Source organism: Streptopelia decaocto, assembly GCF_964273445.1.
Source record: "Streptopelia decaocto genome assembly, chromosome: 17".
Taxonomy (NCBI): Eukaryota; Metazoa; Chordata; class Aves; order Columbiformes; family Columbidae; genus Streptopelia; species Streptopelia decaocto.
This window is the reverse complement of record NC_138672.1, coordinates 10,811,858-10,837,246: the sequence shown is the minus strand read 5'-3', so window position 1 is coordinate 10,837,246 and position 25,389 is coordinate 10,811,858. Positions and strand designations below refer to the sequence as shown.

At 44.9% G+C, this 25,389-nt stretch overlaps 1 protein-coding gene across 6 annotated transcripts in view; it reads left to right on the top strand.

Annotated features, from left to right (window-relative positions):
• The first annotated feature begins 18,935 nt into the window (after positions 1 to 18,935).
• Positions 18,936 to 25,389, top strand: part of STRBP (spermatid perinuclear RNA binding protein) — a 59,322-nt gene continuing 52,868 nt past the window's right edge. For all 6 annotated transcript variants that reach the window (XR_014185592.1, XM_082067817.1, XM_082067818.1 and 3 more), the window contains exon 1: positions 18,936 to 19,027. The gene's annotated coding sequence lies outside the window, so the exon portion shown is untranslated. The remainder of the gene's footprint in view (positions 19,028 to 25,389) is intronic.

Below are 25,389 nucleotides of genomic sequence, written 5' to 3'. Positions count from 1 at the left end.
CGCGGCCGGGCGGGCCCGCCGCACGCGCCGGACCAGCACTGCCCGCTGGACAGAGGCCGCGCCGGAGCGCAGGGAAAACGCGGCATGGATCTCCGGATCGGACCGCGCGGGGCGCCAGCGGCTGCACCGCCCGGCGGCCGGAGGGGCGGGCGGAGAACGGCCCGGGCTGAGAACCGGACGGGCTGCCCAAGGAGTGAGAAACTGCAGGACTACGAGACTCACCGCACAGGCAACAAGGAAAAAGGACCCTGGGTGGGTTTTTGCTTTCTGTTGTTTGAACTCCATCTATAGAATGAAAAAACAAACCTGGTGTCTTCTCCATAGCTCAGAACCAGCTTGGGGACTGAGGTGGCTGCGGCTCATTTCTTGCATGCAGGATTCTGTATGAACTCATATTTACAAAGAAATGCCAGATGAGGATCAATCACAATTTCCTGATAGAGAAATTTGTTCAAAGAGAAAATGACAAAAGACACAAAAGGCACACTGTGAATCCCAAAGAGCAGATCTAGTCCACATTGGTCCTTCCTGCTCGCTCTCATACATCAGGAGATGTCTGAACCCCCAAAAACGTACAAACTCACAGAATGCACACAAACCCTCTTTCCCAGCTAAGGGACAGTTGCAGACATGAACAGCAGTATCTGCGTAACACAAGCACCAAGCCACACCTCCACCTTTAGATGCATGCGTTCAGTTTTATAAGTGAAAAAATTATGTGTCCATTGTTTTGTGAAAGTAACTGGAAAAAGACAGAGCCCACACTCAGTTGTGACCCACTAAGTACCTCTAAACCCACACCACAATTGGATTAAACTGACTGTAAGGAGAATTACGTCCCTTGCCTCACCCTTCCACGGACAACTAAGAATAGAAAGCAGGTAAGATGCCATATAAATTCCTACTTCAAACAAGAAACATGCAAGATAGAGAAGAATTGGTGCAGCCAGGCCGCATACGAGGAAAACAACATCAATCCTGCAAGGAGTCATTCCTGTTATCTCAGCATCCTTGCAGAGGACAAAGGCTGATGGGCCATGTGCAGGGACATTTACTGCCCTACTTTTAACTTCGGTGCAGAAAGCAGAACAGGCACAGCAAGAGCGTTTTCACCACCCAAACACTGCAGTTCAGCAACAAATGGTTCATCTCACTGTCCTGCCTTGGAATGCTCCAAAGATGATATATCATGTGTTATCAACCTTATCTGGACCACCCTGCCCCCACTTTCATCTCTGGTGTCTTGTCTGTTTTCTCAAGATCAGCCTCAGTATTAGTTTCTTGCCAGTTACCACAACCATCTGGAACTCATTTCTCTGTCTTTAAATTCTCATTTTGCTGTCAGGGGGCTCAACCAACCGCTGACATGTGCGGAATCTTTCTGCTCAGGATTTTCTTGCCTCACCTGTGTGAATTATCCAAACAACTCATCTTTTCCACAACTAAAGCAAATACTTATGAATCCATTGCACAATTAACACTGCAATAAGCCATTCTTCTTCCACTGAGTACAGCCACTTCTGCAAGTCAACTGGCGCAATACTTCACAACGCAGGGGAAATAAAACTACCTGCAGTAATTTATGGCTTATATGTCTACCTGAAGGACATGCTCAGCTTTCATAAAACAGAATTAGCATAACAAATCCCTACACATATGAAAGTAGACATCGTCCCACAGAGGCTTATGTCTCATGCAAGTCTGGTGCCACTACTGTGCTGTGTGGCCAGTGGCAGCTCGTACCCAACAGAGCCTTTGGCTACAGCAGACTTGGTACAGGAGAGCAAGGCTCAGAAAAGAGCAAAACAGTTTAGCAGAGTCTGAATATTCTTGGTATCTCCCAGTACATTTGAGACAGTCTCAAGCTGTAGCTTCTTGTGCTAGTGGCTGAGTTTTACTTTGGAGTCCCTTGGTCTGTCAAGTCCATGTCAATGGGTTCAAACTGAACTGCTAACATGGCAAATGTGTCAATAATATTAAACATGCAGGAATGCTATGAACGGTGCATTCTTGAAGGATTTCCTGCATTTGTCACAGCAGAGTTTGGACTTGAGCAGCCTGGGAAATGGCAGCAGCACGCGGTTCTCAGCCGACACGTTCCGCAGGGGGATACCGCCGCAGCTGCGCCGCTGCCAGGACACGCTGCGGGTGCTGGGGCTGGAGCAGCTCGGCAGGAGGATCCTCCTGAAAAGGTGTTCACTGTGCTCTCTGACCACTGCTGACTGCAGCACATCCAAGGCTCTGCCAGGACTCAAAACCCAAGCTAGCAAAGCCTGCAAAGGTCAAGACATCCAACTTCCTTATAATAATCAAAATACCTTAATCCAGTGTCTACCTGTGAGGATATTAGCGTTTAATTTTTTTCAAGACCCATAGTTACATTTTTATGACACTTTGCCAGCACTAATGGAAGACCATTTCTGTGCTAGACCCTTGGGCATCTGAAGGCCAATGTGGGTATTAACCAGCTTAGTCCAATTAGGAGACCCTGAAACAACTCCGGTAAGGCCCTGATTTGTTAGGCTTGCCTACATTTCCAAAGAAGGAGCACAATTGTGCGGATTTGTTATCTAAAGCATAAGCCCCAAGTTCTTAGTCATCCTTGCTAAAGCCTTCCCCAAACTGGCCATGGTTTGTGCTACCTCTGTCTCGCTGCAGTCCAGCATCTATAATCTGCTCTTTAACATAGCATTAAAACTGGAGCCAAAGGACACAGCTGCTTTCGTCTGCGTAACACTCATTACAGGAGACTTAAGGACAGCATAACAGCAAGGCTTCTATTCTCAGCAGGCAGGAAACTTTGCAAGCCGGAAATGCATGACATGAAAATGGGGCAGCAAACTGGATTAAGAGAAAAGAGAGACAGTAGGTCTGGGGTACTCAGCATATCCTTTCTGTCCCCTTATCCTATATTTTTGTACACTTTTCACAAAACAATCCTATACATTTTTCTACAAACGGTTCAGAATGAACTGTGCAGTGAGGTACCTAAGCAAAACAGCCTGTGCTTTCCATTCAAAGAACAATGTATGCTTGCATGAGTTTCACAATCTTTCCTCACACAGGGCTTAAAATAAGCCTAATATTACAGATCGGATAATAGAGGTTAGACATGTGGTATGACAGCCAGTATCACAGACAGGCGCTGGTAGGAATAGAGACATTCCCATCTCCTGCCATACCACACGGTACCTGCCTCCGGGGAGAGAGCCTCACCTTCCCTCATCACCGTTCTGGAACCTCACCACTGAATTCAGATCTGCTTTTCTGAATTAAACCATGCAAGCCAACAACATCAAAATCTTCTCATTTTTCCCCAACTTCATCCTCTGGGGGTTATTAGGCACAGCCGTGAACAAATGAGCCCATACTAACAGTGGGTGCAGACTGAGAACTTGGGAGGTTGAACTAGTTAAGGAACAAACTCCAGTTCCACTCAAAAACAGTGGTCAAAAATGACTGCTTCAGTACGCTCTTGTGCTCTCATCACTGCTGAAAAGCGACACATACATTTTTTAAAAGTTTGGGTTTTGGAATTTCAAGCCTAGGGACTCACAGGCCAATTCTGTGAACTGAAAAGTTCAAATACAGTTTGGTCGTGTAATGCTCGGGAGACCTCCAGGGCCCACAATTTGCTCTCTCCCACAATAAGCAAAGCGACAGCCCTTAAAACGCATTGTCACCACTTTGCCATCTTGCCACTAGATGTCCCTTCTGCACCGCACACATTCAAGCCAAATCCATAGTGTGAAAACAGGAGTTCACAAGAAATTCATGTATCACCAGCGCTGCCTGAATGCGCGGGACAGTACCAGGCAGCACACTGAACACTGTGAGACCCACTGCGAACTCCACACAGCAGAAGAGCCACGGATCAGTTGTGGGTAATGGCAATGAATTGGTGTGACAAGAGAGAGCAGAAAGGTTAGTATTTCTTGCTATGCAACAATTCAACAGAGTAATGTAACAGATGGTCAGAGTTCTGACCCAGTCTCACTTCCCTGGAGCACAATAATCAACTTCAGATAAAACTGTAGCGTTGAGGAAGAAGAGGGTTGGCAGTCCAGTAGGACAAAGGCAGAATGAACATTTATTTATGAGAATTTCATAGGAAACATCTCTGTGGGTTAAGGCTGAATGCAGCACACATACCCCACATGTGCAGGTTTGGGCTCCGGCTCCTCCCAGCCCCGGCAGCCCGGCCAGCAGGCGCCATCCTGCAGCAACGCGCTCCCGCTGGCCGTGCACGCGCCAGGCCCGAGGCAGGATCCACGGCATCACACCGCACACAGCAAACCCGCAGGGAGCTCCGGCCTCAGCGCGGGAACTGCGACAACACCCGGTCCTCTTTGAAGAATACCACTTCTACAGAGAAATCATATCTTAAGCAGAACTTACTCTTATCAGTATCATCGTCAATTTCTCACAGGCTCCAATGTTTGTGTGCAGACTACGGGAAGACCACGGGTAGGATCTGAGGCGACAGGCTGAAGCAGACTGGCCTGAATTCTGAAATCACCTACTCTGCCTTGCAATATTGCCTTCTTGTGCAGAGATCTTCCTCACATGCCTCATTCCAAAAAACTAACAAATTGTCTGATCCGTAAGGATATGCAATACATGCATGGCACCTATAGCTTCCTCTTCAATGTGCGAGCCCACTCAGAGCAGATGCAGACTGGGCCATACCTGTGCCAGGTTCTCTCCAAGGGAAGTCACAGAAGTGAGGCTCTAACCATGGCTGGACCCTCTGATCTACACCAGCCCCCTCTGGATTGCTGCAGGTCAGCATCAAACCCTTGGATCCTCCTGCCCTGCTCACCGCCACCTGGCGGAGGGGAGTCCCTTCCAAGGGGCCTCCGGGCAGAGGGGAAGATGAGAATGTTGAGCAGCCAATAATGTAACCAGGTCTCAGGCGAGAATTTCTGCAGTAAAACATTATAGCAGGAAGAAGGATATGTCCAATACATTGCCTGGATCTAAGAGCGTTTTGAAGTTGTGTTGACTATTGAGAAGTGTTTTTGCTGCTGTTTTTGTCAAAAGACCCAACACACTTGTAAATACGAGTCTCGCACCACTGGAGGGCAGTGCTGGGCAGCTTTCGGATCCGTATTTCACAGGCTGGAGCTTCCACGTTGGTCAATTGTTTCCTCTCCACAGATGCCCCAGAATAATGGCCTTACCTGAAGTGGGTAAAAGGTCACGTCCCTCAGACATGATTTTAAAATAGAGAATCCACTCCTGGCTATTGACTTCAGCACTGTTATACACTTAACTTCAATTTCCTTGTTTATTTCCCCTCACTAATTTAATCCTATTGGCAATTTCTGTTAAAACAATAAAGCTGACACTTTGTATTCCCACCACCAAATATCCACTGGAGTTAACGCTGAAGACAAAGCCACAGTTCATCCTCTTTGCATGACTTTAAAGCTCATAATCCTCCACTAAATTAGCCAGTAAGGACAGTGACTTGCCAATCATGCCCAGCAAAGGACTTGAGCTTTTGTCTTTTTCTGTTGCTTTACAGAAAGGTACTTCAACTATGAGCACATCCTTGTGGGCTGATAGAATCTCACTGCTGGATCAGAACAGGGTCCTACAATTTAGGAACCAAATAATTTATTTGGGCAGTAATACGCAGGAATTGCCACTGCAGCAAAGGACACAACCCTTCCCAATTCATCCATTCATTCGCCTTCAGCTGAACCTGAGCTTCCAGGGGTGAAATAAGGCCAAAACGAAGTGAAGATTCAAATGGAATCTGTCCGACACCGAGCCAGGTGTCAGGCACCTGATTCACAGAGCCCGACCAAGGACAAAACGGTTGTTCGCTGTTCGCTGTGGTGGGACCCTGGGAATTTTGAGCAGATGTTAATAGGATGAATACATACGAGTCACACAGCCTCAGAATGATAATGCCTCTGAATACCAAAAGCATATTGATCTCCTGAAGTGCACAGTCAGAACATTTAATGGCTCTAGAGAGTGCAGGGAAACATTCAAAATGGGAAAAGAAAAAAGAAAAGTAAAAAAGAAGAGAAGATGCTTTAGACTGGAGAGTTTTATCAGGTAAAACAGCCCTAGGGACACACAAGGAACATTAAAACGCTACAGCACATACAGGTACATACTGAGGGATGCCAAGAATGCTCACTTCAGGTATAGGAAATGGAAGAATGAATTTACAGAACTTGTATGATTACAACAGGTCTAAAACACTTATTCTGGGTAGAATATTAGAACCAGAAAACACCTAAAGAGGAAAACAAATCCTTACGGTACTGTCCTGATGGATCAAAAATGTAGGGAAAGAAAAGCTAACGCCAATGACGCAGAGAGCACAGATACTCTTCAAAAGAAAGTCAAAGCGAAATTATTTCTATTTGAATGAGCTGTTATTAGTAATGCAGATCGGGGCTTTGTTCTAAATGCAAATCTCATTTCTAACCTGCAGTGTCTTTTTCAAGTGTGAGACATTTGAAAGCTCCTTTTTAAGTGGGGCTGTGCACCTGGGAAATTCAATTCAGTCTCTTTCCTTTGATATCTCTTTAGTTCAGCACTGCACACACCACCAAGAGCAAGACGCTGTTCTCGGCACCGAGGCCGAGCGGTGCCACGGTGTGCGCTCCGCTCCACCCAACCAGCCAGGCGCTTCCAGCTCCCAAAAGCAGGAGCAGGCAGCTCCTTCAAGGACGAGGAGACTCCCAGATGACAGGACTGCAAATTACCAGCTCGTTTGAGGTGTTTTTCTTTTTTATGACCTACAAATCAGTCTAAGCTACACTAACAGAAAGGTCCTTGTAAAATTCCCTCTCAGCAGTGCCACCATAGGAGCATGTTGTAATTCTACGAACTCTGGTCAATAGTATTATATATCCGCTGAACCACTAGGAACATTAAGCAAATACATTGAAGAGAGAAGAAAAGATTCCTGTTGTCCTGAGCTTCCCACTCTCTGACCACAAAACCACACTCTCACATCAAATGGGGAATGAAACTCAAGGGACATTTTAATCCTACACCCCTGCTCTAATTAATAATCCTACTTTATCAATATTTGATGGTGCTGTTATTGTGTCTCCTCTGACCATTACACTTTTCATATAATGCTCTGAATTATACTCTCTATAACAATGTAACAGCAAGGTATCACTTGCAAGGTAATTCGGACAGAAAACCTGTCACCTCCTCTCCTAACACGGCGCCTTTCCAGAAAACCCTGCTGCAGGAGCCGCCTGGGAGATACAGCATACGTAACTGGGTAACGACTTATGCAAAAAGATATATTGACTCAGCCCTAAATGACTTTTGTGGCCCACTATATCTCTATCCTATGGAAAAGAAAATATATTTATATGCTGAAAAGCAAACCAAAACACAGCTAACACTGAGGACAACAGAACAGTCATTGTGGATACTGGCAGAGAGAATCACAGTTAATAAGGCACAAATGCAATTATGACAAGAAAAACTTATCGTTTTTTGCAAATTAAAGTGTTGAGGAGGAGGATGCAGACTACCCTGTGCTAAACGTGTCTGTCCCTCCCCACAAAACCTTAGTGCAGGTCCCAGCGGCTCACTGGGACGAGCACATGACGAGCAGTGCTGGAGCGGCTGCGTTTCCACAGCGCCCAGAGGCTCCAGCTCCACCGGTTACCACCGGCACAGCTCCACCAGGCAGCATCGGAACTGCAAATGCAATAACTCCCAAAACAGATGTTGTTAACATGATCAAGAATATTAACTCAGCAATTGCAAGTGCTTAAACTAATGTGAATTGCTTAGGTAAAAAGCAGCTCAAGAACAATTACGTGCAGCTACATGAAAAGTAAAACATTCCTCAATCCACATCACGCTCTTTAAGGATCCTCTTTGGGAAGCAGAACACATAATCAAAATTCTCCATCAGTGCAGAATGGTTAAGATTAGTCCCTGCTGCTGAAGAACTGAGACACAGGGAAAGCCGGTACAAATTCATGGATACAGACAGTAGTATCATCTCTCACACTAGAGTCAAAACCTCAAACACCAGCAGCTATCTTTGTAACAGAGAGAGCATAAGAAGTTCTGAACCATCAAACTATTTGCTTCAACTCTCAATGAACAGAAAATGGATTTGCTGCAATAATCAAATTAGGCTTGCTTTTACACTCCTCTTCCAAGGACATTATGCCTAATCCTGATAATTCAATTACCAGCTTCTGGAGAGCAACTAGAAACACAGTATATGTTCCTTACTTATCACAATCTGGTTCACAACACGAATAAACAATATTCTACAAACACTACTGAATATTTGCTCCATGAGACCTTGCTTATCATTCCACACCTGAGGGAGCTGCACGCTTCATTCCTCAAAGATGCTGCACCAGCTCCAACTCTTCCAGCCCATGCAGGGAGCCCGTGACCCCAGCAGCTCCCCGCACAGGGACGAGCTGCAGCGTCTGACCGCAAGAAAAATCAAAGTCAAGCCAAGGAGACCTACGCAAATTGAATCTCTGCTCTCCACTTTGGGTTTCATGGTCTTTTCAAAACCTACATGACATTGTGGACTTCATAAATACATACAGGAATAACCACTCATTTGATCTACAAATAAATGAAAGGGAATTGACAATTTCGCATTCGCAGGACTTCTATGGAGGATTGAGCTGAACACTGTGAACTAAGTTTATGCCTAACCCAGGGCACACAGACCCTGCTCACCACCGATGTGGTCTCCAGTTCTTATTCCTCTCCAACTCCATCATGCCATTCAGAGCAAGTTACACACAAAGCTGCAGAACATCACTGCTGATACACTCCAAGCCAGAACGCTTCCCATTATACAATAGCTAGTAAAGTGGCCCTGGGAAAAAGGCTCTTTAAGGACAAGTAACTTTTATCAACTGTTTTTTCTGACAGGAAACTTTGGACAGACTGTACAAGTAGAAGTTCAGGACAGAGTTTATAAACCATAGGCATTTAACCTCAGAAATAAATATCACAAACCCTCCAAATAATGATAATTTCACCTAATAAAAACTGTTTCGCCCACACAAGAAAACTCTAATCTAGAAACGCTGACATAATTAAAGATCATCTTAGTATGAACCATTTCATAAGATTTCAATTAACTGAAATTCATCTAGCCACTTTACCAGGTTAGCCACGCTGGCTCTATGTGCACCAGCTGCACTTCATCAAGCAGGCGTGCTCTATGTACAAAGTATGCATTTATCCAAATATTGTGGACCTCTTCTGACACTCCAAACGAAGACAGAGAGTAAGCATAAACACACCAAGATGTTTTGGTAGTGCTAACTTTCAGGATCCGCTACTAAACATTTGTTAACTTTCCAAGAAGAAACACAAATATGGGTTAAAACCAGAACAAGCAGTAACTCTGTATAAGAGAGAAACCAACTACTTAACATGATTTACAGATTCTCAACAGAAGCAGTTACTGCAGAGACTGAATATACTATCTACCACATTTCCATTAATTCAGAATTATGCCACTTAGAATATTATTTTTTCATCCACTATATTAATATTTTCCAAAGCCAAGTCACTGCTGTTAGAGATGCAAAATCTCCATTTGCCTGTTATTTCAGCACAGGTTGGGAGTTACTATAACTGGTATCCCTCTGTTATTCCTAGACTTATTTACGTCAGAGTTTCCCAGTCCAGAAGTGTACTCCTCTATTTCCTGAAACACATCTAGTTTTAGACTTGTACGCTGCACATTTGGTGTCTCAAATGCTGCACAAGTTAGTTGGGAAATGCACCTTTCTCTTTTCCTTCATTATTTGGCACGAAGCCTGGAAAAATACAAATGTACAAATTAAAACTATAAACCTGAGATTTGTCAGATTCCTGCAAGTCCTTCTTCTGGAAGAGTTCAGGTAAGAAAAATACGCATGCAGTATTTAACAGAAAGCAAATGTTCTATAATACTTATTGACTATTTTATGGCTCTTAGCATCAGGGTATCCAGGCTCTTAAGTAACAATGTCAACAGCATTGACCTCTGCATCCATTCAAAGATCCAGACAAACTGGCCATCTGTCAACCTGTCTTTATCAGCTGCTCCAGCTTCTTCCTGGAACAGACCTGTATCTGCACAAACTTTTGGGAAGATCCCTGTATTTCTACATCACACAAGTTCCACCAGGTCAATTAAACTCCCTTTCCAGTCTCTGCCACACCATTCCTGAAACCCTTTACAACGCAGTACAGCTTAGTTCTGCCCTCGGTGTTCCAGTCTTGCGTTCATGCAGTTTGGACCATTTCCTTTATTCAAACCCTGTAGACACTTGTGCTTCTCAAGTATTTAAGCACTTCAGCTTTGCTGAAGCATTTTTTCAGTTGCAGTTCTCACGTTTTGCTAGGCTGGACACATGCAGCATGCTACACAGCTTTAAAAAAGTCATGGCAATGCCCTTGGAATGGCCCAAGCAGAACAGCGCACCCGACAGCATGCGGCCCTGGCAGGGGCTGCGCTGGCTGGAACGCGACCTGCTGAGCGCAGCCGCCAGCGTTCGGCGGTAGGCAAACAGCATTACTGTAACAATGACAAAGACAGCGAGCGCAATTTCCATAGCATTTCATGAGCAACACAGACACAGGCATTTGCAGACTGAGTTTAGGTTCGTTTGGGTTTTCTAACCCCAAATGTCCATCACATTTCCAATAATAAAAAGCCCAAATTAATCAGAGTCAGTTCTGAGAACATAGTATGCATGATTTCAAACCCTTTTGCAAAAAACAAATATAGAACAGAACAATTTGCAGGATAGGGCATAACTCACAAACTGAAGAAACGGGTCACAATGGACAAACTTCTGCCACCAGCTCTTTCCAAGTTTTAGACTTCCGCAGAAGCAAAACAGAAGATCCAACAAATAAAAATATTTATGCATTTTAAAAGGCCCCGCAAACATTCTGTGCTAGGTACTTCTACTCTTCCCCTTTAAATTTGCACAGAACACTGTTTTTGTAGCTGGCAGTTGTGTGACCTTGCTGGGAGTCAGCAAGGCAGAGATCAATGGAGCAGCGCTGGCTGCCCGGGGCCCTTGGGAGCAGCCGCTGTGCCCAGGGGACCAGCAGCACCAGCCCAAAGACGGACCAGCCGCAGGGCTGATGAGCCAAAACTCGGAAGAAAGTCTCCCCCCAACAGACATCGCGAGCACTTATTTACGTATTATGCTCCCCATTTCCAGTGACCCTCATGGTGTTGAGAAACAAATCAAATTGGCCACTCGCCTCTTGTCAAGGAAACAGGAGCGATTTGCAAGTCAGCAGGAACATCCCAATACTCGGGAAAATTGTTTCACAGCACCTTGTTAGAGACTTGGCAGAGGCAGGTAGCGCTGTCTGCAAAAGCTGACTGATGACATCAAACACAGAGCATCTGGGACATGGAGCAGGAAAATTCTGAAGATCTGCCCTACAGAACCGTATAGATTAGGCAGAAGAGATTTCAAACAGTGAGCCTTCTGCCGTGACTTTGGTTACAGGAATGTGCCAAGCCCCATATGTCAGACCGAGGTTTTAGTGCACTGGCTGTATCTGTTTGCTCTAGAACTTCAACCGCTTCGAGATGAACAGACCTCAGAATCACAAACTGTTCTGACCCCGCACTGCAATACCAGGTTTGGGTACCAGTGCATTCAGGAAATACATCAGCTTCAGCAAGGTCAGTATTTGATCTCAAGGGTACAGCCCGTGAACATTTCCCAAATGCCATTGAATTCTGGCTGTACTCTCACAGAATTTTTAATGAAATTATAAAACTACTTAATTATAACCAAAGTTTTCATTATAGCAAGATTTTTAGATCAGATTGCTGACCACAGTTCAAAGTGTTTTATTTCTATCTAACAATTACTATTATTCCTAAGAGATCTCCACTTTCTACTGATGAAAATGAATCTCGGTAAAGCTTTTTTCAAGCTATTATGATGACTGTACCGCCAGCTGCACTCAGACAAACTCTGTTTCAAGTTTTAGGCTTCAGGGTCATCAAAAGTCACCCAGCTTTTGCTTCCATCAAAAAAAATACAGATACCCATAGACAAAAAAGAGATAAGGGAGGGAGAAAACATGCAGCTAAAAAACCAAAGAGAAAAGAAAAAACACCACTGAAGACAAAAACTTTTTGTACCAGAAACAGATTGAAAACAGAAAGAAAATTAGCATTTAGGAATGAAAAAGCCTATTCACTGTTGATGTTAAATACAACACCCGCAGAGATGGAAGCTGCGTTTATTTTTGATAGCAGCATAAACATTAAAGATAAGCCAAGAGCATTTAGAAAATATGGGTGCAGTACAAAGGCTCATGTGATGAGAGATATTTTGCTTTTAATGTTGACCTGGAAAACCTCTTGTATGACAGAGCCTCTTTTCAGCGGAGTCACAGTCCTGCCTGGTTACTCTGCCTATTAGTGATAAAAAGGCCACCCAAGTTGTTTCTACTTTGGAACGATGGCAGCTCTGCAATCCTAAACTTCAAAGGAAAAGGAAAAATACCCTAATATATCTAAGGACCTGCACAAAACTCCTGTCTTCCCTCAGCTGGTCCAATCACATTCTTCCATAAAACACTCTTACAACTGTATCATCATTTTTCTAGAAAGAACATACATATTTCCCCAAATATGTATCTACTTGCCACTGACATGTATGAAAATACTTATCTCCTATTGCTAGGAGATAAACACATATGTATCCTACCCACACAATGGAAAAAACCCAGCTGATTTCCAGATTGGTTCATCACATCTACAATCCAAATAATAGAGAAGTGTTAACCACATCAATCACAATCCTGGTGAGGGTTAAACAATCACAGGATCAAATCTCAGATGTGTATTATAAAGTATTATAAGGCCGAAACCTTGGCCACCTCTGAGGTCCAGCCCTACTCTGGATGTCTGTTCTTACAGCCCGGGCTTACCTAGGGAGGAAAGCTGCAGCCCGACGGTCAGTCTTTGGTACTTCATCCCATTAAACTGCAATGAGAAACCCGCTGTACGAGACACTGCCAGCCCCACAGGCTCAGCCACAACATGGCTCTAGAACCCGGATCTAGAACCTTCTTTCTGCCACCCTTCCTTGCGCAGATGCCCTGTAAGCTCATGCTTTTTTTAAAACAAACAAACAAAACCTATTAACTACTAATAAAAAATTAACTATGAAGTTTTAATTTCTCAGGAAATACTCCCGAGACACACGAGACAGTGAAATAATCTCAGCAGAAAAATGTCCGCATGTGCACACTCACATTTTAAAGAAGGCTGTTCGCTGCTATGAGCTTTGTCCCGGCCACTAGTAGAAAAGTTTTAATTATACATTCAGCAGTTGTCAGATGGGGAAGAGAATAAAACCAGTGGACCAAAGGCAGCACAGTCTACAAACCAATCCCGATGTTAGGGTGGGCAAGGTTAGCTGTGTCAACTGTGCCCTGAACAGCACCTCCAACAATGGGATTCAAGCACTTCTGTTCACACGGGGTTCAGGAAGCTGCTCATTCTGGCGGGTTGTAGCAGACACAGAAGGGAAGGGATGCGGTGACAGGGTCACAGCACAGGGACTGCAGCAGAGGGTAAGGAACACTCCGTACCGTGACACCCAGCGAGCCAAGACACATCCAACAAAAACGGCAAGTCAGAAGATTACCAAGTAGAGCAGAACATACTGAGAAATGCATGCTTTTTTAAAACCTAGACCTCTGTTGTTTTTAATAATTGATATAAAGTAGCAAATGACTCACTAATTGCACTTCTAAACTGTAACCCAACCTGGAATCAATCACACATGGCATAACTTTTGTTCCTATTTGAAGCTAAATCCACCACAGTGCATGCAGGAGCCTCTCTAATAATTGCATTAGTCATAACCTGAAAGTATTTCCCACTTACTTGGTTCCAGTTTTGCTTGCTTTTCAAGCCAATCCTCATCCCCATTGCTAAAAAGATCTCTGAAATGCTACCCCACAGAGCCTGCCCTGGGACTTGAAGAGCACTGTGGTACATTTCATGGTGTGATTCCTCCTCTTTTAGCGCCTAATTTTCCTCCGTTTTATCTCCTTTGCTCCAGCCCAAAGTCAAACAACTATCATTCAGACTGCAGAGTATTGGTAAGTACTCTGTGAAACTCTTGGTAATGAGTTAGGTACACAAAGAACTGCCAGATTTATGTATGTCATCTTTTGTTTTGCAGCACAGATTCTAGATTTTTAAGTACCCTCCACACTGGATAGTCATTAGCTTGATTCTCTCCCATTTATGCCTGAGATATAGTTTAAAAATATATTAATACAGATCCTGTAAGCATTTTTCAGAATAACACTCTTTGCTATATCATGCCCCAGCTTAATCAGCTAGTAGCTGTGGGCCAAACAAAGACAAAGGCAGAACAGGATGAAACAAAACAATAAAAGCTGGTATCAAGTCTACACAAAACAAGGTAAATTCTGACACCTAGACCACCACGGGATGTTCGAGGAACAGCGAGATGGCATTTGAGAACTACCAAACACTAACTCAGTCAACTTCTGCAGGATCCATGCTAGGAAACAGGGAGGCAATGGGTATCTACCCCAAAGGCTTTTCTAGTGCTGCTATCATCTCACGTTTCTTTTCTCCCTCTGTGAATCTTGTGCCCACATCCTGCAGAGAAACAGATTCAACTCAAATCTGCCAAGTTTTCACTGTTGAGTTCCCCTTCTCCACCCCCAGACGACTCCCAGCAATCGACTACCCGGATATTTAGCCTTTGATTTTAATGCAGATTTGCAGAAATATTTTATTGACTCTGGGTTTTAATACTTGCACACTTTGCAAAGATGGGGGATTTAAAAAAAAATGTTTACCCTTTCTGAATGCAGCTTTAATCCGCTCAACATCTATTTTTATGCTGCTTATATTATAACCTTTTAACTTTCACCTTCTGCTCTCTGTGCTGTTGATTGTGGCTTTTTGTGGAAGCCAGATGCCATCAGGGCTTTTCACTTTGTTTTCTCTGTCCCCTGGCGTTCCACCTCCCTCCTTTTCTCATGACTCCTTTCCAACAAGCAAACACAGCAAGACAGAACAGTGGCTCTGGACACTGGTTTATGTTGTATGGAATTGTTTCCCAACTTCATTCTTGTCATTAAACATCAGTTGTTTTTTCAAATGCCAAGATTTTCTTCAAAACACTTCACATTTGCAAGTCATCTTCCTAGCTTATCACCTTCCTAAACCCAAGCCTCATGTGTGGAAAGTATTTAAACACTGCCAAACTTCAAAGCATGCAAACAGCCACATTCAATGTGCGATTATTCCCACTGAAATAAAGTTTAACACATACAATTATTTTTTTTTTATAGATTAAAAAGATGTAAAGTCAAGCAAGTTCTTTTCAAATTCTCCAATTTCTAGTTATTTTAATTTCTTGTGAACCCTATGAGACTAATTTCACATGTAAAGATTTTTTAAATACACGCCTCATACAGAGTTATTTCAAAGTCTGTCCTCAGATACCTTTGCACAAATTCCATTAACTTCAGTACACGTCTAAAGGCAGAATTTGAAACCTGTAAAGAACTGGGTCAGTGGACAATGGTGAAGTCTCAAACAGAGATTTCTTTTCTGAGTTGTAACGACAAAAATACCTCTTCCATCCGGCACTCAGTGAACATTCCTATTTGTCTGTAAACAATACCAAACACTTTACATTTTGTAAGTTCCATTTCATCCTTGTTCACGTAGGAGCTTTCCCTTTACTATAGCTAATAGCCATTTAGTCTTCAATGTAGAATTAGTAGGTGACGCTCGCTCATCCGTGCCCCCCATCCCGCGGAGCTGCCCCACTGCATGTTTCAGTGCCCGCTCCACTCAGGGCTTCAAACCGGTAGCTATCAACATTTCGTAAGGTCCCTCTGTTTTTCTGGGGCTTTTCGGTACCCAGGAAAACCGCTTTCACATGCTGGTCATGGATACTGGCTCCTGCCTTGCCTCTCTTTTTTATTTAATACTGGTAACATAATTTCTTTATCATTTTTTTCAGAATACGGCATAATCAGGTATGAGAGCTATAAGCAGGAAAGCCAGTCCAGGAAGAGAGGGTTTTTTTTTACAAACTAATTCTACGTTTATTGTGTCAGACATCAGTGAAATAGTCTTAGACTTCAGTCACCATGACTGTTCTCTGCATTAACAGCTCAGATCTGTATACTGTTCTCATAGAATTGGCTTTATTCCATTATATACACTTGTTACAGCACAAAACCTCCATAGTACTTAAAATTAGACCACCCTAACCTATCTCTCTTAAAACATCTGCAGGAAACACACATTATTTCCATCATAGTTATAGATTTTAAAACAACAAAAAAATCTTCCTATGCCAGTATTTTGCCCCCAAAAAAGGAAAATTATGTTAATCACTTTAACTTTACCCAAGGTAACTAATTCCAGGTTACTTTTGGCCCAACTGAAGTCCACATCTCCTACTCAGTAAACTTAGATTATAAATTCAATTTTCTCCCTTTTTATTCCATGAAGCCTAACAACAGATTGTTGTTAACAGATGTTAGCTTTTTTCCAAACCTTAGATGTTCTTTTCCTTGTTAAATTTATATTCTTGTAGTGCAGCGCCAAAGCTCTTCCAATCCCCTGTATTCTAAATTAATCTATCAATCCCCTTTCCTCTGTGTTTTCGCCCTTGGCAAATCATTAGACCAAGGGAGAACTCAACAGAAAAATTCAAGATTTCACTCAGACCACAGCTGAAAATAACTTTCTTGTGGCTCTGCAGAAGCTTCAGTATCTGAGATGCCATCTCTTGCAGATTTTTCTCTCCTGACTACATTCCCACCTTCACTACACAGCCACTGATGTTCACAGCTGCCCCTTCCCATTCCCTATCTGTTCCAGCAGCCTTCCTCTGGGCTATATTTTTACTGTGTCTCTCTATTCGCTGTAATCAATTTCAAATAAAAATGTTCTCACACTAAGTCCTTCAACCAGTCCTTGATTTTCTAGCTATTATCTTCCTGCCCCTTCTCAAGGCCTACACTGATATTTTAAGGCCACACAGGAGATTTAGTTAAACTCAGTCATTGCTTTGAAACCTTTTTGATTCTAGACTTGAAAGCAGTAACTGAGATCTCTCATATTTGTTTCTCCTTCTATTCCTTAAACAGCATGAGATAAAAGTTTGTTACAAAAGTAGAACTACGTGTGTTTGTTCAGAACTACAGTGACACTTTAGCCACAGGCTTGCAAAGAAGTATACAAAATAGAAGTTTAATTTGAACAAGCTGGATGTCTCACTACATTTAAAGTTATTTATGCATGCACGTTTCCTGCTTCCACGCTAATGCTGCAAATCGCTCTTTTGAATGGAAGTTACTGTTTCGGTTCAGCACTGCAAATCTCCTGATCCCACTGCCTTCTGCCAGCGTTCCCTCATAGGCCGCTTCAGCACAGCATGTTGTGTATTGATTATTTTGGCACAGAGCTCCACAGACTTTCATCTTTAGAGCCCATATAAAATCAGTTCTGAAAAGTGTAAAAAGTTATATTAAATACAATTGCTCTGGACTTATATGTCAAAAGCTGAGTTTGAAAAGGCACTTAACCTAGAAAACCTGGCACAAAGCTTGAAGCACCCATGTGAAAATATCAGCCATTTGAATGTGGAAGCAAAACCATAAAGGTTCTACAGAACACACATACAAAAGGAAAAGAAAATCCTCATACCTAAAGGTTTTAGCAGGCTAGCACTTCTCTGAGGCATCTGATGAACAAAGAACTCGGAGCTCTTCTCTGCAGCCGCCCGGGGTGCCCACCTGCTCTGGAACTGCCAGGTGTCTGGCATCAGGAACAATTGCCACAGGGCAGCTGAAAGCTATCCTGGACCCACTTCTATCGATTTCTAGAAGACAAGGACAGAGCTCACTGAACGTCGCACTCTTTGTGAAGCCCAACCTGTCTAAACCCACCCTAAAGCTGCCCTGATTTTCATGTCCCCAGACAACCACGGAGGGTTCCACACAGAGAACAACTACTCACATGGAAACACTAATTTACAGTTCAATTTCGAGAACTCCTCTGCACTGGTTTAGATTTTGCAGTGGGGTGCAAAATCCACCAAGGTCGGCGCTGCCGAGGCGAGGGTGCCAGGGCCCTGCCTCACACCTCACCCCGCCCTGGGCCGGGAACGGGGCTGCCTCTGGGGACTTTTACACTCACGGCCCTGGGCGGCTGCAAGCGGGACCGGGTGACGATGAAACCACACGCCCAGTCTCCGCCGAGGTGCCTCGACACGGGGGCGGCGGCTCCTCCCCGCCCTGAGCGGGGACGGGGCAGGGACGAGCCTCCCCGCACACACACCTGCCTCCCGCCGCCAGGCCCGGCCGCCCCTCACCGGGGATAGGGACGACCCTATCGCGGCGCTTACGCACTCTGCGCCAGGCACGCTAGCACCTACGGCATTTGCGCAACGGGAGCCCTCTCAGGTGCACCGCCCGCGTTGACGACATTACGGAGAATTCGTAAGAAACACTAACCTCTTTGAGGGGCTTTACGTAAGTGACGTTCCTGGGTGCAGGCTTGGCTGCTCCTACCCCACGCAGCTGCAGGAGCTCTCTGAGCTGCCGAGACCCCTCTCCTCGGGAGGCGGGTGGGATTACGCAGTTAACGCAAGGAGTAGCGGCCCCAGGTAGGAAACCGGCCGAGCCGAGCCAAGCAGCTTTACGTCAATTCCGTAAGGCTGCGCCGGCCTGCCGCGAGGAGGGAGGAAACGGCTGGTTCCGCGCCGCTACGAAATTGGCGCGGCCGCCCGGCATCTCCCTACGCAGTTGGCGTAAGGCTCTCTCTCAGGTGCAGGGAGGGGGCGGGCTCACGTTGCCCGGCAGCCCCAGCCTATGGGGGCGCTGGGCGCTGTCACGTGCCGGAGCCCCGCTCGCCGCTGCGGAGCCGGAGGAGCCGGACGGGGCCACGGAGCCGGGCCGGGGCCGGGGGGCTGCGCCGGGGCCGGCGGCGAGCGGGGTGAGGCGGGCGAGCGGCCGCGCTGGCGGCGGGGAGGGGTCGGGGCGGCAGACAGCTCTCCCTGCGCGCCCCGGAGGGGAGGCGGGCGCCGGGCACCGCTCCTCCCACTGCACCGGGCACTGCGGGCAGGAGGCAAGGGCAGGACACGGCGCGGGGGGCGGTGCGGGGGATGGGAGGCGGTGCGGGAGCGGGGGGCGCTGCTGCGCGCGCGGAGGGGCGCGGCTGCCGTTGGAGCCGTTGAGGCGGGCGGGGGGCGGGGGGGCTCCCGCGCCCGGAGGGGCCGCCGGCCCGCGGGCGGGGGCGGCCATGGGCGCTCGGCGCCGCGCTGCGCGCAGCGGCCGCTCCTCCGTACCTGTCCCCGGCGCGCAGGTGTGTGCGGGCGGGCGGAGCGGGAGGGAGATCGGCCGGTGCGTGCGGGGCGCGGGTCTCCGGGCGGCAGCGCCAGGTGCGGGTGTGACCCGGCGGCCATGGCTCACCCGGACCCGCCTCTGGAGCAGCGATGTTCCCGGAGCCCGGCGCTGTCCCTCTGGTACCTTCACAGGCTTCCTGGCTGGGAGGAAAGAAATCGAAAAATTATCGGTGTTTTGGTTCTTTTTTCTCTTTCACTCTGGATTTGCTTTGCACTGGATTTTGTTAATCATTAACCCACTATTCTTTTCTGCAAGTGATAACTTTAAAAGGATAACTGAGGAGTCGCGTTCAGGCTACTAAGTAAAGCAAAACTTGAGTTCTGAATCAAAACAGAAATATGCATTATCTAACTAAATGTCTTATTATTTATTTACATGGCTCTGACAATGGTTCTGTGCGATTTACGGAAAGTAAGAATAAAATGTCCTGCTCCAGAGAGCGTGCATTCCAAATGGCTTGTACAGTACAGCAGGACGAAAAATTTATAACATGGGGGGTCCTGGATGTGTCTGGATTTCATTTTTGTGAACTGTGTGCTGTACTTTGTTAACGTTTTTTAAAAGTTGTATCATACTTTGTCCTGGAAGCTTAGCAATTCAAAGTGTGGCTAAAGTAAAGAAAGACTTAAGTGGGCATTGTTGTCAGGATCATAAGGTATTTCAAGTCTCCAATTCCAAAAAATGTTTTCACAACTTTAAATTAAAATAGCTGGGCTATTTAACTTAAATTAAAATAGTTGTGTGTTCTAGTGAGCATTCAAAACCTGCCCTTCTAGGGTAAAGACAGAAAATGGAAATAACTCCCTTCATTCATGCAGAATAATCTGACATTCTTGGAAAGAATGGAGAAGGACTATTTGCAAAACTTGGGCTTATTTTAGTTTATTTTTAAAGATATGGTAACCGTTTTTGAGATACCCAAAGGAAACAACTGTGGAGGCAGAAGAGGGCCTGACGTTTGCAGGAAGATGGAAAAGTGCCTCCTCTACTTGGAGAGGAGGCCTTAAAACCCAGACTTGTGGAGCCGGAAGGGAAGGGAGGCAAGAGCGTCTCCACTGAGCTGGTAATTGCCGTGTTCCTTCATATGCACAAGGTGGTTGCTCAAAGTCTCTGAAAAGCAAGTGTTTTCCCAAGAGTGTAGATAGTCCACCCCTTGGATGGGCCGTCAGACATTGCGGAAGATGGGGTAGTTGTCCCTGCCAGGCTGGAGAGGAAGAAGAAATCCCTGTCAGGCTGTGGCAGCCTGGAGCTTTTGTTACATTCTTGGTAGTTTGGGGGAAGTTGAACCTGCTGCTGGAAGTTCTTGGCATGTGTCCTGTTCTCTCTGGAACTTTCCAATCATTTTTCTCTGCTTCATGTTGGTGGAGAATGGAAGGAGAGATGGGGAAGAGAGTGGGTAAGGATTGCTGGTAGTGAGGGCTTCATCCCCAAAGTTCAGAAGCACATGAGAAGAGTAAGCAAATGGAAAGATATAGCGGAGATGGCAAAAGGCACGGCTGGCCTAAGCATTGGAGAAGCAGCTTAAACTCTGGTGGATGTGCAGCTCTTGGTGACCCATCTTTCTGACTTGTGGTGCTTTTTTTCTGTGGGTGTTCAGTAATGTGATGCTGAAGGTTGCAGAGCTCTCTTCTTTTGAAGGCCCTTAGTTAAGATTCCTCAAAGGCCTGTGTGTGGACTGATTTTTTTTTAACTGTGAAATCCTGTTTGGAAATAAAAAAAAAAATTAGTCTAAGAAGCCGCTTCATGTTGTGAAAAGCCTCACTGTAGAATTATAAAAGCTGCACTTTTTCCACGTTGCTTTGGAAGCAGCTGAACTTTGTAACTTGGCATGTAAATAGAGCTCTTTGAAGAGCAGGTCGGTGGCTGGAAGAGGGGAGAGGGAAGTGCCCTGGCTGCTTCACAAGCTTGTGAGTGCGTGAAAAAGCCACTGTGAGCACCCTCATAGAGTATCTGTTAAAACACATGGGAGGAGTTTGCAGAGTCTTGTCCTTGGTTGTGGTGATGCCCACACACCTAGAAGTGGCCAACATGTCCAAGTGTAAATGTGAGATGGTAAAAAAGCGGCACTTTGTGTATTTCTATGGAGTGAGCTGGGGGCGGCTGAGGAAGGTACCTGGAACGTGTTGGTCAGCGCAGGGAGATGCTTGGAGAGCTGGCGTGCCCAGAGGTTTGAGCTGCGCCTCGCTGGGCTGGCTCCAAGCAAGCTGGGCTTTGCGGCGAGTCCAGCTGTGCCGGCCGAGGACTCCAGCTTAGCATCCTGAATTCTGTAACTTGCTTTGTATCGAGCTTGGGGGGGAGGACTTTTCCGTTCTAACAACATACACATGAGGAGCACTTGGCTGATATACTGTCCTGGATTTGCTATAAACGGAGCAGTATTGGCAAGTAGAGATTACTGCTGTATATGCTGCAGTGACGAAATTAAAAGGAAAATTCCTGTTATAGATTTAAATAGCAGAAAAATGCAAGTCTCAAACATTTCTGTAGAAACCATAGTTTGAGTACGTTTGTACTCACAGCGTGATTCGACAAATGAAAACTTTGTACTTCATGTTTAAGGAAGCCAAAACCTAACCTGCTCTACCTGAATATATTTGCTTATATTTTTTTAATAAAAGTGATGATTAATACAAGCTACAAGACCAGAGACAATATTGTTTCAGTTGTACTTCTGCATTTCTTGGCACTTGTGTAGTTTTTCCTTCTTACATGTGAGTCTTTGAGCGCCGATGGCAGCACAGATAGTGGCGCATACGCTGTCAGCTCACAGCGGGACAGTGTTGCTGTGTAACTTCTTTGAAAACCTTAATTTGTGTCCCTTTAACAAAAAGCACAGATAGGAATTCTTACGAATGAGTTAACATAAGCTTCTCACACTTTGGATTTCTGGACTTTATTTCGTAGCTGAATTACCTTATGTTTCTGGTCCTCTAAACGTGATGGAAGGGAAGAGGACTGAGAGAATTCTTGGGTGCCACTCCATGTTGGTCTGTTGCCTTGTACTTGAGATTGCCTTGCAATGCATTAATTAATTAATTTCATTAATTTTCCCTGTGGTATAGGAATGTAGGCAAGGTGCTGGTTATATGAGAAACATAAGGAAAAATACAGAGTATGTCACTTGTGCTGTTACTGAAAGGTACGTAGACCATGGTACTGGCTGCTCTGTCCTGCTGGTTAAACCCAGGAACTCTGGCGCTAATCCAGTGTGTGGATTTTCATATTTGCAGGTTGGCTTCTCAAGCAGTAAAGGCCATGGATTATTAAACCCATGCCCTTGTTTTACTTCATTGGTTTCTCTGTAGCCATGCAAAATGTTGTCATTCTTTTGTAGTAAAATATTTTCATAACATGCTGGTAAATAAAAGATGTAAATGGATGTTGAAGAGGAATAATCTTATGAAATCCGGTTGCTAAGTCATTTTAGGGGATCTCTTGGATTGTGAAAACGTAAGTGATCCTGCCGTATGGCTTGATTTAAATTAGTTCTCTTACATTGTGGTTTGGCGTACTATTTAGGAGCCTCAAGATGCTACTTGTGATTGACATAACAAAATGTAAATTATATGCTGTTTTACTAGTCTCTAATTTATCAGTCATAAGGTTTGTGTACCAATAGTATTAAGCTCTTCTTACAGTAATGTCTCTCTTTCATGTCATGTCTACATAGGGGAATTAGATGACTCTTAATTGTATGCTTGAAACAAAATTGGGGTGTGTCTGGCATCACAGTAAATTGTGTTTTGCTGCTTCTTGTTCTTTTTGTGGATTTACTTTTAATTGGCTTTATTGAAAAATTGAATGTTTGAGTATCTGGTTGGGAAGAACACTCACAAGATGTCAGAACTCGAAGAAATCTTAGAAAACATAATTAAGATTTTAGACCTTAAACTTTGATGTAGTTAGTGCTGAAGAAGTGAAACGGTGATTGAAGCAGAACTTGGCATTTGGCTTGACAGTAAAATGAACTCAATGGCGAGAAACTGGTGTTGCCTCTTAGTATTTTCACCATAGCAGGAGCAGACAAGGACAGGCTGATTTTAGAGGCTTTGATTTCTCCATTTCCTCTGATTCTTGGGAGGGGAGACACTAAACACGTTTCTTGTTTGACTTGTAATACCACAAGTTTGAGAGTCAGCACAGGCTTTCAAACATTGGGCCTTGCCTGCCTTCAGTATTCTCTGGGGCACAGGTGCGATGTGACGTGTGGAAACGGTTCACCCAGGCAACCTCAGCTGAGCTGATTCTGACCCTAAACAAGATCTCGGTGTGTTCCCGGTTCAGCAGCAGAGCCGGGACGGGCTCGGGGTGAAACTCGGGCACAGCGGCTGTGGAGCTGGTTTGGGAACGAGTGTTGCGTGTTTGTGGAAATGAGCTTTGGCAAATCAGTCGCTGTGGAGGCTGAGGAGACGTGAGCCTTGGGAGCAGGGTCCTCAAGAGTAAGTAACCCTGTCCATAAACACAGTATCTCTCTTGAATGTCCTCATATTTGCTGTTTAAATTCATCAAGGAAAAAAGCCAGAATGCTCCACCCCACTGAATTTAGTTGCCATTGTTGAAATAGGTGACCTCTTAAAAACGCTAGCTGGTATATAGCTCAATAATGAAGGTATTTAACTTGAATGGTCTTTTTACAGCCTGCTTAGCAAGTCATTGAATGGCTGTACTAAACATATCACCTGGAAACTGGGTGTCAGCCTACAGTAAGAGGGTACAAATCAGTCAGCTTTTTTTAAAAAGAGCTTGTATTAAAAAGAAAAAAGGCATTTGAGCTCTGGAGGTGCTGTGGCTCTGTCGCTGTGTAGTGTGAGCAGAAGAGGTCACCCGGTGTAACCTTATGGAGATAAGCTGAATGGGGTTGGGTTGTGGATGTTTTTGCTAACCATAGAAACAAATAACATGTTATCAGTGGATCTGAAAATGCTGACTAATGTGTGTTAACATTTAATCAATTTTGGGGTTGGCATTTGAATACCAGCTCTTTCTGGGGTGTTAATTGTTGGGCCCAAGCCTCGCTTGGTGGCTGGTTCTCCAGTGATGTTCCCAGACATCAATTCCCCAGCATGAAGACAGGAAGAGGAGTTAGTAATTTATTGCTGTGTTTTGATACTTCTGGGCTGCAGAGGCAGCTCTTTGTATACGGGAACTTGCTCTTTTTCTGTGCTTGCGGGGTGCTGTAGTTTGCTCTCTGACCCTCCGTGGGTTTAGTACTTTTTTCGTTACCTACTTTTCTTGATTTCTGCGTGTATACTATAGCAAATTTGGAATATTTGCTGGAACGGAAAAACCTCTGGAATAGAAGGGGAGCTGCAGTGCAGTGTGTGTGTGTGTGTGTGTTCAGGGGGTGAAGTGCTGGAGCACACGCACAGCCCCGGAGAGCTGGGGCTGTGCTGTGGTGAGCAGGGAACGTGGAACTCGGGGGAGGCAGCTCAAAGGAAGGGGTTGTAAGGAATCTGTAAAGCATCGTATGGAAGACTATAAAGTCCTTGTAGAGAAAATGGAGGATTGGAAGGCACCCATAGAAATCTGGGAAGTGTTTAACCCCATCATACAATATATTGTGGTAGTTCTGCACCCCAGAGCCAAGCCCGACCAACTTGAGAGTAGATTAGCAAGAGAGATTTCAGGTTGAATTGTACTTTACTATGGAGGTGGAGTCTAGGAACCTGACTAGCTAATTTTTTTAAAATTATTTTTTATGTAGAGACATAAAAATGGTGCCTAGGTGGGTCTTCTGTCAATGTAAATTAGCAATACTTCAGATTAGAGTTAGTTATGTAACTCCTCACCCTGAAATAAAGAGAGGGGAAAATGTGTATGGTCTCAGTTCTTGGCTTCTGCATTTCCTTTCCTGAACAATAAATGCAGTAAGAACCGGAGATTCTTTTCTTCTTAAGTAAACCAGACTGAAATCCTACCTGAGAACCTATTGGAGCTGGCAGCTGCACTCAA